Genomic DNA, 17,771 nt, shown 5'->3' on the forward strand with positions numbered 1-17,771 from the left:
TTCACAAAATATAAGGCATGACATCACACCACTTACGGCACAAGAACCCCAAAGATAAACATAATCCCAAGGGGAAACCCCAATGCTCTTGGGCTTTTCCCAAACCCTACAAGGAAGCTGGTAATTTTAGGGGGGCCCTCCCAGTGCAACCTCCACTTTCAGGAGCCCTTAACTAACCAGGGGGGATTCCTCCTCCCCTGTGGGAATCCTCTTTTCCCTGCAACTCATGCCTCCCAGGTCTGGAGGGTGGCCGTCGTCCTCTGTGCCAAGCTGCTCTCTTGCTTGCAGTGGGCTTCGGGGGGGGGGTGTCACTCTTCCCTGGAACAGAGGTCCTCTATGCAGGGCTCCTGGGGCCTCTGGCTCAGCCCCATCTGCTGGCTCAGTAGCATTTGGCTCCCTGGACTCAACCTTTTGCTATGGATCGGAGGCCTGGGATGTCTCGTGCAGCACCAGGCTTGGTTCGCTCCAAGACGCTCTGTGCAGCGCCTCCTGCACCAAACTCCCAGCCTCATTCCAGGGGTTGAGGACCTGAGCCACCATAGGGGCTCCAAAGGTCCTACTCCATGCACCGTCCTGCGCACCATGTCTGTGGCCACACACCAGAGGTTGCAGACCTGAGCTGCCTCACACAGCTCCCAGAGTCTGGATGCCGTGCACTGTGCTGCCCATCGAGAGCCTAGCTGCTGGAACTGTCCACTGTTCCTTGCTGATGGAAGTCTTCAGAGGCACTTCTGGGCTACTGCTTTGCCCTGCTGAGCATCAGCTCTTCTAAGCCCTGCTCTTCTCTCTGTTGTGTCCCAGATGTGTTCCCTCATGCTGGACATGCAGCTTCTTTTATACGCTCCAGGGCTCCACCCCTGAAGTCTTCCTGACCTGAGTGTTGCAGTCTTCAATAAGGTCTGGGGAGGGGGGGAAATTCCTTTCCCTCTCCCCTCAGGAAAGGGGTGTGACTTAACTCTTCTTGCTGCTTCCCGATTGGTGGATGGGCTCCACCAATCAAAACAGCAAGATTTCAAGCCCAGGACTGAACCCAAGCTCCGAAAGGCAAGCCTCCTACAGATCTAGGGATGAAAAGTGCTCTTATTATGCTAGTTGTGACAATAGCTTTTAAATATTAGCTAAATATAAGCAATTTAGCAATGTCTGCCTGTTTCCACAAGCAGCCTGAAACGAAAACCCTAAGACTTGTGACCTGCTTTCATTCAGGGTGTAAGTGCTAAAGAACAGTGGTTTGAATTAAAATATTTTAATTTCATTCAGGACCATTTACCAAAACCACGATGTTATTATGCTGAAGTTAGCCATTGCTAAAAGATGCTAGATAAACAGTTAAAAAAGGTTTAAAATGGTTTAGGCAAGGATCCAGCAATGAGTCAGACTGAATGACCTCCTTAGGTTCCATCCAGCCCTATTTTTTGATGATTTTATGCTTCTTTGTGGTAGCATAAATGGGTGCAGGGTTGTCAGGAGCAGCTACAGCTATCAATGGCAATAACTGCTGAGGGGGTGGATGGCTTTGCTGAGGGTGTGGAGGGTGCTGAAGGCATGTGATCCCATATACTGGATCCAGCCATGTTCCTGGATCTGGTTGCATGCTGGCCTGAACCCATGCACCTGTATCAGGCTGTGCTATCCAGCCCATGGGGTTTCTACAGGTCCAGATATTTGGCAGGAGGGGAGTGGTAATTAACACTGCCACTGCTTCTCTGCTGCCAGATTTACAGACCCATAGGGAATTCATCACGCCACATGACTTCATGGGCTGGATCTGGCAAGAACCACTGGCATAAGCTATATTGTACTTACTGGACTGAAATAGGCAAAGGGAGGCAATCAGGAGGGGAAAACTTGAAGAGAGAATAGCACTTCATTTCAGGGTTCAGGCCACAGATATTAAGTCTACTGTAAAGTATAGAACACAAGGCTTTGTTTGATATAACCAGTAACATTATTGTGTAACTTGCTTCAAGATAAAAAGGTTTTCTAAGTAGTGTGCATGCACATTAACACACACACACACACACACACACACACACACACACGTATGGACACGTGTAATTTACATACATATCTGCATAGAAATGACTGATAAGCCAGTGCTACCCATAGAGTACAGGCAACATCAGAATAGGGGTTCTTTCTCTTTACGAGCATGAACAGGAAGACAGAATTCCTCTTGTCAGGCCTCTCTGCAAATCACTAGTGGAAATTTTGGTGCTAATTGCATGTCATAGGCCTACATGAGTCATTTAGGACAACTACATTTTATCCCAAAGAAATATCACGTGGCCCTTGATGATGGAAAGTGTGCGTGAGAGATGATACATTCCCACCTACAACTCCTGTTCCAGGTGGGGTTTGGAACCAATGAGTTGACTATGAAATGATCAAAACCACATAGGGTGGGGACATGGAAGATGGAGATTCATTTCATGTCCTGGTTTAAATTAGCTTTCCTTTGATGCAATCACAGGAAGAAGAGCACCTATTCAGAGACCTGAAGGAGAGCACCTATTCAGAGACCTGAAATATCCCATTGGCCTAAGGAGGAAAAAAGACGTTACTCCACCATTAGTTACAACTCTAGCCCAGCAGACTGAGATAGGCAGCTAAATACATTGACCTAAGATTTGATACTGGTGATCAACAAAATGAAATTATGTAATTATTCCAAATATTTTCATTAGAACTATCTAAAAATATTCCTATTATTACTACAGGTTCACATAGATTATGACTACAGATTCTTAAAATGAATCCATTAAAGGGACGTTAAAGATCCAGGAAGATTATAAAGGACTTCTGAGTCAACCTGCTGGAAGATTTCTGCATATCAAACTACTATAATTGCTGAATATTTTTCAGACCACTGTATTCATCTTTGTAGAAGTAAACAGTGGAAGAAGTTACCGATTCCTCATATGGCTACTTTCTACTAAGTCTGAGTCAGAACTGACTATATATATGGAAACCTCATTGCTTCAAATAACTTGACCAGATTCTGTATCACAAGAGTGGGCAACCTTCGGCATGTGTGCTAAGCATGGCATGCAAGGCCATTTTTCTCAGCATGCATCGGGGCCGGGGAGGCAGCAACTGTTTGCAGCCTCCCAGCTGCAGCCAGCCCCCGGCCCCAGCTCTGGATAGCTGCTGCCAGCCAGGAGTCTGGGCTGCTTCCAGCAGGCAGCTGGGATGCTGCAAGCCATGACGGAAGCAGCCCGGGCTCCGTGACTATCAGCAGCTACCCAGAGTCAGGGCCGGCTACAGCTGGAAGGCTACAAACAGCTGCTGCCTCCCTGCCCCTGGCCCCGGCCCTAGCCCCAATAGGAACAGTGCCGGCACCTACTGCCTTCCCAGAGCCCGGGGCTGGGACATAACTGGGGCTGGTGCCGGGGAGGGAGGGCAGCAGCGGTTTGTAGCCTCCCGGCTGCAGCCGGCCCCAGCTCTGGGTAGCTGCTGATCACCACGGAGCCTGGGCTGCTCCCATGGAAGCCATGCTGCAAGCACCTTGGGCTCCGTGGCTATCAGCAGCTACCCAGAACTGGGGCCAGCTGCAAACACCTGCTGCCTCTCCGCCCTGGCCCCAGCTGCCTCCCAGCCCCAAACCCAGCCCCAGGCTCTGTGCTGCCTTAAAGACCCCTAGGGGTCTTTAAGAGGAGGCTAGACGAACACCTTGCCAGGGTCATTTGACCCCAGTACTCTTTCCTGCCATAGCAGGGGGTCAGACTTGATCTACTTGGGTCCCTTCTGACCCTACAAACTATGAAACTTTGAAAGCAATGTTGGAACCCAGCATGGCAAGGCACAGTGGGAGGTGCAGAAAGCTGCCTGCTCCAACCTCCCCACTGCCCTGCCACACTTCCCCTGCAGGTGGGGGCAGCAGTGAGGGGTACAACTCTGCGCTGCTGCCCCTGCTGCTCCCATGCACACAGGGGAAGTGTGGCAAGGCAGCAGGGAGCTTGGAGCAGGCAGCTTTCTGTGTCCCCTGCTTTGCCCTGCTGCACTGGGTTCCAACGCTGCTTTGCAGAAACAGCGAGAGCACCACAGTGGAGAACACGGCCAGTATGTGCTGCCTCCCCAGAGCCCGGGGCTGGGGCTGGGAGGCAGCTGGGGCCGGGGCCGGGGCCGGGAGGCAGATGTTTGTAGCTGGCCCAGGTTCTGAGTAGCTGCTGACAGACACAGAGCCCAGGCTGGGGGGCAGGGGCTTTGTGTGGGGGGCAAGGGGCACAAGCAGGGCATCCTGCCATGTACCTCATTTTGTTTTTCTGGCTTGCCAGAACTCCGGCACCTTCCAAGATAAGCATTGTGGGAGTTTTTGGCACTCTGGCCAAAAAACCTTGCCTGCCCCTGCTGTATCAGGTCATTTCCACCTATGAAAAGTGAATATGACTTGAATAAAAAGCTCCCAGAAGAGAATGAAGAATGAGATCCCTTGTATTAAAATTGCAAAGTGTCTAAGTGAAGCAATAATTTATTCTTGTCATTATAAATTATGCATACCTTTAACTTGGACTTTTAAGAATTTAGTGGAGAGGACACGGTGCATCTTAGCATGGCACTGCCTTGCATTATATAGGCACGCACCTTAAGAGACTACATGACTTTTCCAAGGTCCCACTGGAAGAATTAGCTAAAACCAAGTATTGAAAACAGGTTTCCTGAATCCCAGGTTAATATCTCAAATGCTGGGTAATTCTTGCTCCCCAGTGCAATTAATAAGAGCAACAATTGAAAGTTAACAAATAATGTCTCTTCACAGATCCTCGTGTGTTCCCTTAAACTAATACTATATTATGTTCTTGCTGCTGGTGTAACAGCTGCAATTACTGTTTTTAAATGGCAAGGATTTAACTTCTTGGCACTAAAGATGCCTTGCAAGTTCTTTGCTGGCACTGTATTCTACTCTAAGAAGGTCTTAGTCCCAATGGCAGAGTTAGCATTCAGAGATGGTGATGGTGTCCGGACTATCAGTAAAGTTGCCTAATTAGTAACTACACTATAATTTCTCCAGCAATGAAAAGAGGTCTATAAAGGTCACATGACAAAGCAGTATGCCCTCCCCCAGTAAAGAGTATGATAAGTACTGATTACATATTGCACAGTACACTTATAGGGCATAAGTCTGAAAGCCCAGAATAGAGACATATTCTCTCTCATGCTAACTCCTCTGGACAAGCATGAAAAGACTGTGAATTTTCCCTAAACGGACATAAAGAAATCCTGTTTTACAAAGACCCACTGGAGCTTGTCTGTGCTACACCCTCCTGGCACAGACAGCATTTGGGGAATAGAGAAAATATAGCACCAGGGTGTGCTGAACTTCAAAGATTGCTGGAAAGCAAAGCAGCCATTCAGAGAGAGTTTCTAAGCAGCATAATTAAGAGCAGCTCCAAGGTTCACATGTTGGTTGCTGAACTGGTCCAGAGGTGTTTACAATCCACAGGAAAGTGCTGCTTGCCTCATGAACAGGAGTTGGCATTACTATATGCCATTGAGTGAGATTTCATATATTCTTGCATGAAAGATATAATACACAATAGGACAGTGCTCATAAAAATGAAAATGACTAACACAATATGCATAAAATATGTAAATTACTGATCCACTGGAAATTGCCTCTATGATAGAAAAAGAATTATTGAATGCCACTTTCTACAACGGTGGGGAACTAGGATTTTCTAAAATGGATTTTTGCAAATTTTGTGCTATAGAAATAAATATAGATTTGCCCTAACCTATGAACAGCCACAAGGAAAGAGACATATATTCCTGTTGTAATGTCAGAAGGTTGAAAGCCAGAAAAAAAGGGCTGTGGTTCAGTAATGGTACAGTACTAAACCAACATCCTTCAGATAAAATAATAGCAGCTGCATCAATCATCTGATGCACCCAAAAAAAGTCATTATCACTACATAATATGACAGGATCTGTGTCTCCTGTTTTGAAAATAAATGCTTTTGCTTCACTTTGACATTTATACTATTTTCCATAAATGTCGAGCTATTACTCTCTCATAGCAGAAGACCATTATCCTGTGACAATGTTCTAGTCATATGACATTATCTCCTAATTACATGCACAATTTTGCTACTATTGATCCTTTCTGAAATACAGTAAATCTATGTTTTCTATCAACCTGTTTCCTAAAATAATTTAATACTGTGAAAAAGAAAATTGAGGATGCCTCTTTTGACTTAGAATTGTAGTTATGAAACAAAAAGAATAGCTCTTTGAATACATTATTTGAATGTGATATATTTATTTTGGAGTCAAATTGGATTCATCCGTAGCTGAGAAAGTCATGTGGCTACAGTCAAGAATTCTAGGAATAATTTCCTGGCTGGACCACTCACTGTGTGAGCCCATGGAAGTATTTTAAATGTATTAAATTCACTTTTAAAGGACACGTCAACACACTTTCTAAAATTGCACTTGTAAAAACTCATAATAGAGTGAACGGCACAATTTCAAAGAACAAATGCATAGATTTTCAAAGGTTGGAGAGGCATCCACTCTTGTTGATTTACCATTGGTATTGGCCTCCCTGAATGGGACCGCATTTTTTGACCTAAACATTTTTTTTGTGAGAAAGATGCAGATTTGTTGATATCAAAATGTTCTGTGATTCTATGATAATGATTCTATGATTACATTGATCATAAAAATCCAAAATCACTCCATTTTGATATTTCTTAAACAGAATACTGGGGGGGGTTAATTCAAAATGATTGTTTCAAAATATCGTATAATTCTATTTAAAAGTTAAAATGTTAAATTGCAAATATGTTTCTTATTTTAATTTTATACAACATTTAATAAAATTGTTGGGTTTGGTTCATATACATGTACACACACACATACTTATATATACACATATAATACTATATATAGTATTACACATATTTACATATAATAATGTATAATATATATACATACTTTTCCAGTAGGACTTACAGCAAACTAGAGTCCATTACTCACTCTGCTCTACCACTAACCATATTTTGTAGCTCTTAAAATCTGAAAAATCTGACAACCAGATGTTTGGCTATGCCATTTCTGAATGGGAATGCAGTTTGTGCACACAAAAGGGCAAATATAACTAGACCACAGAGATTTTTGCCTGTCTTAACCTGAAAAAAATAGCACATGAACAGGAAATAATTGGAAACCAGATGTAACAACTGATTTGGAGGGGGTGGGATACTGGAAAAATTACGAATTAAAATATTAAAAGAGAAAGTGACACCTAGTGGACAGAACAACCAGGAACAAAACACAAGATGTAAATCAAATGGAGCTCAACAGGTCATGATGCTAGGGCCTAGGAAGAACTGTTGATTGAGGACGTGTAGTATGAACACAGAAATACATTTTTAACTTAATTTATTTTGTTCAACAAAATATCAGTTGTAAGTAACAGCCACTGGGGGAAGGGAGTGGAGACATTTGGTCCCATGCATGCACCATTTACTGTTCTGCTGATGGTCTGTTCCACGATACTGTAAATCTAAAAGGACTTTCTGGATTCTGTTTCCACAGCAGTTCAATATCTGCTCTCACCTGCCTTTCTGCAAATCTGAGAAAAACTCCAATGATATCAGTGACATTATTCTGGATTAATAGGAACATCAGACAGAAAAGAATTGGCCCAATATCAACAAATTCAAATCAGTCTTCCTGGAAGTTTAAAAAAAAAAGTTGAGGTAATACTTCTGTTGTGTCTTATCATATTGCTACCCCTATGCCACACCCATATCAACAACAATGGTAAACTTTAATTGTCCACTTCTCCACTTTTCTTCCTACTGTACCTCAGGAGTGCTTAGCACCAGTCTGGGGAGCAACTAAAAGACGGCTTTAAGCCAACGCTTTATTCCACTGGTGTCATTTAGATGGTTGCCCAATGTGTAGAACAGTATGAGAGCTCAGACCTCAACCATCCTTGGATTTTCAGTACAGGCTGTGCCAAGAAAAATGTATAACAATGAATAAGTAAAAATCTTACTGTCCAACTGTCTTACTGATTAATAAGAAATGAATTCCAGTTGAGAGCAATCATTTCAAAGAATAAAAAAGGAAACGAGAAAACTATGCAAGAATATGAGGTAGTTTAACTTCCCATGCGTGGGCAAACCTTGACTTTATATTCCAGACTTTTGGAATGCTTGGCCTAGTCTTTTAATCTGTCCATAAAATTTAAAATGCAAATGTTCGCTATTGCATGTAACAGTATCAGTGATAAAATGCTGGAATAACATACCTCAGGCAATAAGCAGTGATTCCCACAAGGTGGCAGCATAGTAATGATTTATTGTTACAGACAAATGAATAATGCATATGTAGCTACAATAATACATTGTTGGACTTCAAGCCTAATAATTAAGCCATTTAACTGAATAGTTCTCACTAATGTGCTACTTTTAAGATAAAATATTATAATATGTTAAAATCTATGCTATTTCATAAACTCAAAACTTTGGACTGTATCTTCTACTCCACATTTTTACTATTGCAGTGTTTCCATTTGAATTAGTTGCTCTGTGAAGTTTCTTTGTAGAAAAATTAAAGTTGATATTGAAATTCTGGGACATAAGGCATGTATGTGCAATAATTCTAGTGTGAAACAGTTTTTCTTTAGTATTAATGGCTCGACAGTTATTCATTTTCATTTTTCTATTTTAGTCTTTTCAGCAAATTTACCTCCCAATTTTCTCAGGCTCTCTCACTTTCTCCTGTAAAGTATATTCATCAGCTGAGTACAGATTTAATGACTTTAAGCCTTGATTCTGCAAACTTTGCAAATGTGCATAACTTTACTTACAAGAGCCCTATTGAAGTCAGTGGAACTACTAACACATATGAAGTTGTAGGTTTTTTTTAAATATTCACAGATCTGGAATATTACGGATTTCCTTTTGATCATCCAAGTCAAAAACTAAGAATACAATACCCCAAACATGTATGCAGTTAACTTTACTTACATGGGTAATCTCACTGAAATCCCATTAGAGATCCCATTGATTTCAATGGACTACTCCCATAAGTAAAGTTACTTACACCTTAATTGGTAGGGCTGGGCCCTAAGTTAATGAAGTTGCATTGTACCATGGCTTTTGTAGATATGAGCTTCAAAATCGAGTGACAAGTAGAACTAGCCACTAAGCACAGGAACAATGAAACACCTATTTAAATAAAATGGAGAGCAATAGATAATATGCAAAAACCACAGGCTGGCAACAGCCTGCAATTTAAAACAATAGATTTTCAATTATCACGTTCTGAAAAACAAAGTACACATTCCAAAGGTGGTGCTTGTGTACACGCAAAACAATTACTCAGGATGCATATGTAGGCCTTCTCATGTCCAAGACACCATAAAGGGTAAAGGAACACCGATGATAATCTTTGTAGATGCCATTAAAATACTCTATGCCTTATTTGATCCACCTTATCGGATAAGTCATCCAGTAACATAATATGGTTAGTGTAACATAATATGATGTGACACATAAAAATGAAAAAAAGTTCTGTAACACACCTATCACCTTGTAAAATGCAGGCTGAAAATGATCAATCTTAAATTTGAACTATTACTATATACTTCTTCTTTCTTCCCCTGTAGACTAGCTTGAAGCATGTTTTCTACTCAGATTTCTGCCAAACACATTGCTAATCTAACCTGTCTCCATTGCCCATATGTTCCTTGTATGCTGTAAGAATTTAAAATAATAAAGAACTATTGTTAATAGATTATTAATAGCCTTGATAATAGGCTTTTGTTACACTGCTAATCTAACCTGTCTCCATTGCCCATCTGTTCCTTGCATGCTTTACAAATTAAAAAAATAAAGAACTATTGTTAATAAAAAATTGTAAATAGCCTTGATAATAGCCCTTTGCAACCTTACAGTCAGGAAGATAATATGGGGGGCATGTATCTCTAGTGGTGATCTTTCTGTTTGAATGATTTTATTTCTTTTATACCATATGATTAATGATGCAGATCTGTTATTATATTTGATGCGCATTGCTGCCAAAAAACAAAAAAAATGGCTTAATGTGCCATTCATTTAGCAGTTTATTATAGAACAGGTTTTATGGCTTTGGAAGAGATGCTTCTAGTTTGAGTAGGTTCTTAATATTCAGAGGTCCAGATTAGGAGGAGTGAAACTAAATTTATTGACACCATCTAGGAAGCATGGAACCAAATCAATTAGCCTATTTGCTGCTTAGGCATTTTACCTTCCACAACTTAAATTTTTAAACTTTGCCTGATTAATGGGAAGGCAAAGTTCCCTCTTGCTTCAGCCATTAGCTCATGCATCATGTTAACAGCCTACTGTGGTAATATTTCATATAGCTCTTGAGAAGTTTTGAAAGCATCCAGTGCAGTCTTCAGACAGATTACTGTTCTGTGATTTCTTAATGCTTCTTTTAAATGTTTGTTTTCAGTGCAATTGATCATGTTTAAGATTTCCACTCTGCTGTGCTAATTATAAAGGAAACAAGGAGCCCATTTTGAAGCTAAGTGAATGTAAAGGACAAGGAACTTGCTTCTTCAATGTGGTGAGAAAAATTAGAGTGACTTAATTAGCTATGTCTTAATCCTGTGAGGTACTGGGTACCTCATCTCCTACCTATTTGGTCCAAGAGATGTTTACCATGCAAAGTCAGAGCTGTATTTGATTTTCTAATGCCCAGGACACATTTCTGTGGCAGTCTTGATGACAGGACCAATTCCAAGCAGGCTGAAGACAAGCAACAGTTTAGATCCCACAGCCAGGACGCCCTCTCAGAAAGCACAGACTAGAAGGCAATATCCTCAGCCAGTGCATATTCTCATCCCTTTGATGACTTCATTGGAAAAAAGAAAATTTATACCAGAAGAGGATCTGTTTCTGCATGGGGAAACAGGAAATGAGTGGACAGGAGATAAACTCCTTTTTTCTAGGGAAGTCAAGAGATAGAGAGGTCCAGGGGATGAAAACTGCCTTAAGGAATAGGGGGAGGAATGGAGAGGAATGAGCTGGGAGGAGAAATGAGGAAGAGGAAAAGGCTGAGGACTCTTTGTTAACCTGCTGAAATAATCCAACATTTTTTTCTCCTGTGGTTGTCATTGCAAAAGATATTTAGTGCCACATTCTTAGTGCTGCACTGGATTTCTGGAAGCATTCCTGGAGGCTGGTTTGAAACACAACTTGCCCCTTTTCAATATCTGCACAATAATGCCATATTACATAATGCACAATAATGCCATATTACATGTGAACTGTGTGTGTTTATTATTGAATGATTTTATAATCCTTTGAAAATAGCTATTGATGGCAAATGATATCAAACAAAATTTGAACTGATTTTCACTGGAACCAACTGATATTTGGGGGGGAATAAAACAAACAGAAAATAAAAACAAAAGAAACAAACAACAAACATGTTCACTGGCACAATTTATGGTAAAACTGAACAAGGCTGTCTTTACAGTTAAATTGCAACTGTATTAGTTACAGATGTGTGCATTAAAAAAATGGAGGAAGATTATTTGAAAAACTAATTTGCAGTATCCACTAGATGGCAAACAGTGACCATGTTTAAGTCATCTTATCTTCACAAACCCTCCCATTCATAGAGTAAATAAAGAAGTGCATTATTAATTTATACCATTGCATCCACTCTACACCTAATATTTGTTTAGCCAGCTGTTTCCTCTAATCCTCCCTAAATGCCATTGATTGAAATCCTAAGTACATTCAGACATTTTGCCCCAAGAACATTTTGTTACTTACGAATTACAACCTACCTTTTCAAGCTGGTGACTGTGTGCTACAGTTACTAACTGTGGAGCCAGAATGTCTAATAATTCCTTACAAGCAACAGAAGAAGCTTGTAATCTGAATTTTTTTTTCAAAAATTTGCTTTTAATTTTCAGGTAGTTTTAAGTGATAGACTAAACTGTTGCTTTAACATGAAATATATTAAATTAATATAGTTTCTACATCCAATGATAATTTATACAATTTCAGTAGAAAGACAAGAAACAAATATTAATTTCAGACCAGAATACTTAATTCTTGCCATGACTTGAAATACTTTGAATATGATTAAGTACAAATGATAGCAAAACCAACAATAATACTCTGCACTCGTATAACAACTCACCTGAAGATCTCAGAGGATTTCATAAAGGCTCTGGGTCAATACTATTTCTCCCATTTAGCACATAGGCAGGGAGATTAAGTGATTTGAACAAGGATGTGGAACCCAGGTTTTGATTTTAGCTCTCCTTGCTCCAAAGTTCATGCCAGAGCCATTAGAAAACACTACTATCCTCGTTAAGCCACATTTCTAATTTAAGCTTGGAGAGACTGGAGTCTTCTCAATTCAGCAGAACAAGACTTCTCTACCTGATAAAAACTGCATAAACAGCAGCACAATAAACATGCCACAAGAAGCAACAACCATTCCAGCATAAATCTAAGTCACTTAGATCCTTTTTTACATGTACTAGCTGTTAATCATGCAAAAAGGAAGAAAATACAACTGATTAGGTTTATAATGAAATAATTCTTACAGAGCAAATCCCTTCAACACTTCTGAATTATAATGTCAGTCATTTCTCTGAAACAGGGCATTGCTGCTATTAATGCACTACTCCATAACATATTTTTCTTCTCTCTCACTTAGAGACTGCTCAAACTTTCAGGGCTTTTATTGGAAAGACAGGCCTTTTGGCACATTTTCACTGCAGAGCAGCAACATCTTGATTATTATCTTCACATCTGTCTTATTTATTTAACCTAAAAAAGCAGTTGTTCTCCACTGAACTTTGCTGTTCCATTTGCCAGTGACTTGATACACTGAAACATCTCAAAACCATTTTATAACTATCACTGCATTTAAAAGGTTGAATATATGGGTCAGAGCCATAGTTGGTGCAAAATAACATAAGTGCATTGAGTTATTTCATTTTATGGAAGTGAAGAAACTGCTCCTATTCAATATGAAAACTGAGTAGAGCTTGAAACAGATCCTCTTATTCTGATCACCTGGCATACTTTATCAGTTACAAAACTATCTTGATGCTGCACCCTTGTTCAAACTCCAGTGCAGCTGATCATAAACTCTCTGTATATCATACATATTTCATAATGCTGAGAATACTTGGCATCTAGAACAGTTTTTATCATCAGTGCCATGTCTTCTGAGAATCTTCATTTTCAAATAAGTGTCACACATACTGGTACCTTATTCCAAAAAAATACTAAAAATGTTTCTAGCCTCTTCTTATTCAAATTTAGTCTTACAAATAGTTAATACAAACACATTCCATTATAATAATGTTCATTTAATATTATTGAATTTAAATGTAAAAATAATTTTCATATACTGTTAGCTTCCAAGAAATTCCTCAGACTTCTGAGTTTATGGCATCGTAGTGTATCATGTACATACACACTTCCCTCGCTGCAAACTCCTAGCAGCTGATACATCATGCATTTTCACAAAGATAAAGGATGGCAAAGGAATACATCTTAATTTGAACTAATCATCTAAGTTCATTCAAACTACACAGCTGAATCTAAACCAGTCACAGGAAACAGTTTAGATTCTGACATTAAACATATGACAAGCTCCTATTTATTTAAACAGTGGAAAAACAGACAAGTCTATTGAAGGTACATAATATAGTTATGGACCCGCTTGTATCAACAAGATCCAGAGATGCAATGTGATGATACTATAGCACTCTAAAACGCCTGTGCCTAGAAAATGTGTTACTTCAAGTTTCTTGTTTTTGTCAGTTCTTAAGTAAATTTGGGTGGTGGCGAACTACTTATCATACCAGATTCCTTTCCTATCTAACAAGATCAGTCCTTCCATACTGGTGGTACAAACACATTCACAGCTCTTCAGCTTCTCCCTTGATCTACATAGTCTGCCCTTTCCTAGCTCCTGTAAATTCCTATTCTGTTGACCTCTTGGAAAACATTAATCTCTGTGAAATGCATAGTCTTACAGGAAAAAGCCAGTGGACTATATATACACTTTCCATATTTCAGACTGAAACTGCTGTTGCAATACAATCTCTAATTAAACACAGAGCACTTAAAAGTCTGATAAATTGAGAGTAGACAGTTGCAACTTCTCCCCCCCCCACCTTTGCCAAATTAGATCGCTTCAAAATCCTTTTAGGACAGTCCCTGATGCCTTAAGACCTGACTTGCTGTATTCATACCATAGTGTTAAAAGAGAAGCAAAAATGCAGTCTTAAAAAAAAATAAAGCCTTCCTTTTTTTTTTTTTTTTTACCTTATCCAGAACTCCCAAAGTTAAGATGCTCTCAAAACTCTCCAGCAGTCTGAAGCAGAGGACACAAAGTGCAGAGGAAGTTTTTAGCTGCTCACCTTAAGTTTGTGTGTGTATGTGCGTGTGTGTGTGTGTGTGTGTGTGTGTGTGCGTGTGTGTGTGCGCGCAGAATGTCTGTAGCTCTGAATGGCAGGGGACCTGATTCAGGGCAGGGAGAGCCACTTTTTCCCCGAGAGGAAAAGAAAAAGCAACACGTCATAAGTTGAGTACGCCTCCAAGATGCCTTAATTACCCAGGAATGGAAGGAGAAGAAAAAAACCCTGAGAAATCCCCCCGCAGGGTGGCCGGAGCCTGGAGCACAGCAGCGTCTCGATGCCGTGCCCTGTCCCTTCAAGATCTGTGTCCTGATGTCCTCCCTTCTTAGATCAGTGCCCTGATGTCCAGCCCTCCTGGATCGGCTGCTGAAAGTCCCCCTCGCACCACACATACGCCCCGGGGCAGGCGATAAAAACTTGAAAGAGTTTTGTTTCCCCCTTGTGAAGGGATCACTGGAGTTAGATGCGTGACACCCCGCGCAACTCGATACTTCCGACCACTTGCCTGTTTCACCCAAGCCCCCTACTCCTCCCCCCCATTCATCTCAAAGATGCTGCTTTCTGCAAGGGAGGGAAGGTGAAGCACTAGGACGGGGGAGAAAGGGAAAAGTTGGATCTAACAGGATCTTACTGGTCTTGGTCCCAAATCCTTCAAAGCTTTTCCCGTGACACTGGAAGACACCCAAACTACCATAGGTACCACAGCCTGAGCGACCCCCAAACCCTAGATCCAGCAAAGTGTGACCCCAACCCCCTAAACTCAAACCAGTCCATAGAAAACAAGTCCAGCCGCTTCTTCTAACCTGGAAAGACTGGCCACCAGAACACAAGAGCTGCAAATGCACAGATTCTGCTGGATCCATTCAGATTTGGCCCTAATGCTCCTCGTGTCACAGCATAACTAGAGTCCCCATCAGGTCTCAACACAATCGCTGCTTGAAAAAGTGCCTCCCCGCTGTTGCATCTCTGCATGTGAACCCCCGCAACCCAGAGCTGGCATTTCGATTTTACTGGTCCTTAGCAATGTTGGGAGCCCACGTTTTCTACTTATTTCTAAAATTTAAAACATTTTCTAAAATCAGTGCATTTTTCTTAAATAATTGCACTTTTTAAAAGAATTGCCTTGCTCCTGTTTCACTGGGAAAATACAGATTGTTGCAACTGGTCCAGCAGAGCTACATTACCGCATATCTCATAGGTGCATTCTGCCAACTTTGAATCCCCCTCAGCCAGATTCTACAAAATAGGAAGAACATGTAAAATCTTCTAGTGCTCTAGGAAACCAGACTCTGTTCCAGACTGACACAACAACTGTAAAATATGTATCCTGTTGATTTCAGACTGGCACAATATGTACACTGTTGCTTTCAGATGGCTCCCTTTTGCTCAGCCCCCAAATTCTATCAGCTAACTAGAGAAGTGCTATTGCAACAGCTCCATTGCAAAAAATCAATACACTGAAGCAATCCTGGTGAATAGATCTGGAAAAATATTTAGAAACGCACAGTTTCCGTGTTAGAAGGAACTCAAGGGCTACGTAGCCCTGACTTTTGCTGGCTCTTACTATTTTGGTGCAAGCTGCCAATGTACCATTCATATAGGCGATCCATGCTGTCACTCCAGACAGTTCAGGGCAACAGCACATCTTGGTACTAGAGGAATGCAAGATTCCTATCCAGCACCTGGATCTTGCTAGATTGGAGCCAATTTTAGCCACAAGTTTCTTATCCATGTAAAAATGGTGCTTGGTACATCTTGGCAAATGGGTGACAGAAATGTGCAAGTACAAGCCTGTATCAGGACCTTGGTCTTCACCTAGATACTCCTTTACCTATTAGACAAGTGTAATCTTCTTATTAAATGAATAGCTAAATCCATAGCCTACACCACTGAGATTTTCAAAGCTGTTTTTTGAGATTTGGGTATGCACCTACTGTTTAAAATATGTTAAAATTAAAAAATAATATGACTAAGTCCCCCAGACTATTCTGAAATTCTGACTACTATTATATATATATATATATATATATACACACACATACACATACACACACATACATACATATACTGCATCAGGTATAATGGGATCATTCATATCTGATGGATCAATTCTATGGCAATGCTCCAGGTGTTGTTGGATTAAAGGTGGTTATATCTGGTGGAATGATTCAGATGCCAGACCTCTGCCATTGTGACCGCTATCACGCATGCATACAGATTTATTTGATGTAAGAGAGTGGTCCAAAGGTCTAAAGCTGGCTAATACAGCAGAAGCAAATACAGCTGGTTTGTATACAGGGAGGGCTCCCAAAGAAGAGGTCAGCCTGATTACCCTGGCTCCTAAAGGTCAGACCCAGGGGATTTTTAACCTTCGCTTATCGTCTGGGAGGTATCAGGGTATGAACATTTTTGGTGATGTAAGAGCTCTTGCTTTTTATTTAGGCATAAAAATATATGGGGACTTGGAATCAAAGCCTGGCTGTATACCCTGTTGGCCTCATTGATTTTTTTATTATTTTTTTTTTCTAGGCATGGGGTGCTCTTTTTTTTTTTTAAGGCAGTGGAAATTGCTTGGACTTGTTCTGCATTTTTATATCAAGGCAGTGAAGATTTTGGGCAAGTGTTTAAGGGAATCCAACTTTCCAACTCTTCACCTTCAAATGAGGTAAATGCAGGGGGGCCAGCAGAGAGACCAAGAATCAAAGCGGAGGTGGCACATAACAGAGTCCATCTCAACAACTCCACATGTCATCCAACAGCACTTGGGGTAGAATTGATCCAGCAGATCTGAAGGATCCTGTTATCTCTATATATAGTTTAATCAAAATAGTCAGAGTTTCAATTTAGGAGACAGGCTTTTTTGGGTGCTTTTAAACAGGGATAACCCACTGCCTATATTTAGTGTGAGGAATGCTTTGGGGGTGCAGGCCGATGCCCACAAACGCCAGGGTCAGACCCAGAGGAGCCTACACACCCTCCACGGGAATGACCAGGGAGGGGGAGAAGATCCCGGGACACAACCGCCCCGAAGAACAAACAGGCATGTATTTATAACACCAGGGAGAATATATAGGTCCATTGATTCCCGCCTTGAGCAAGCAACTGTCGTTGGAGAGGAAACGGCTTCGTATTTCAATAACAGAGCTACCTTTGATGGAGCAGAGAGAGAAAACACACCTCAGGAAGAAGGGAGGGCCGGGCGGGGGACCAGGCGGCCCGGCGAGGGGTGGCAGGAGAGCTTGAAGCGGGGGAGATGTGGGGAAATAAGGTGATGTCAAAGGAGGAGGAGCGGGGAGGGGGCTGAGCCGGGCGGGCGATGGCCCGGGTGGCGGGAGAGGCGGACGCGGCGCCGGCAGCTCCCGCCCGGTCCCCG

The 17,771-nt window shown here is 41.3% G+C and overlaps 1 protein-coding gene across 1 annotated transcript in view; it reads right to left on the reverse strand.

Annotated features, from left to right (window-relative positions):
- The window catches only part of HAPLN1 (hyaluronan and proteoglycan link protein 1), a 122,277-nt gene extending 107,533 nt beyond the window's left edge, over positions 1 to 14,744 (reverse strand). Inside the window, exon 1 of the mRNA XM_019532326.1 lies at positions 14,307 to 14,744. The gene's annotated coding sequence lies outside the window, so the exon portion shown is untranslated. The remainder of the gene's footprint in view (positions 1 to 14,306) is intronic.
- Positions 14,745 to 17,771: the final 3,027 nt, after the last annotated feature.

This window comes from Crocodylus porosus, unplaced genomic scaffold, assembly GCF_001723895.1.
Source record: "Crocodylus porosus isolate Cpor-Errol unplaced genomic scaffold, CroPor_comp1, whole genome shotgun sequence".
Classification (NCBI taxonomy): domain Eukaryota; kingdom Metazoa; phylum Chordata; order Crocodylia; family Crocodylidae; genus Crocodylus; species Crocodylus porosus.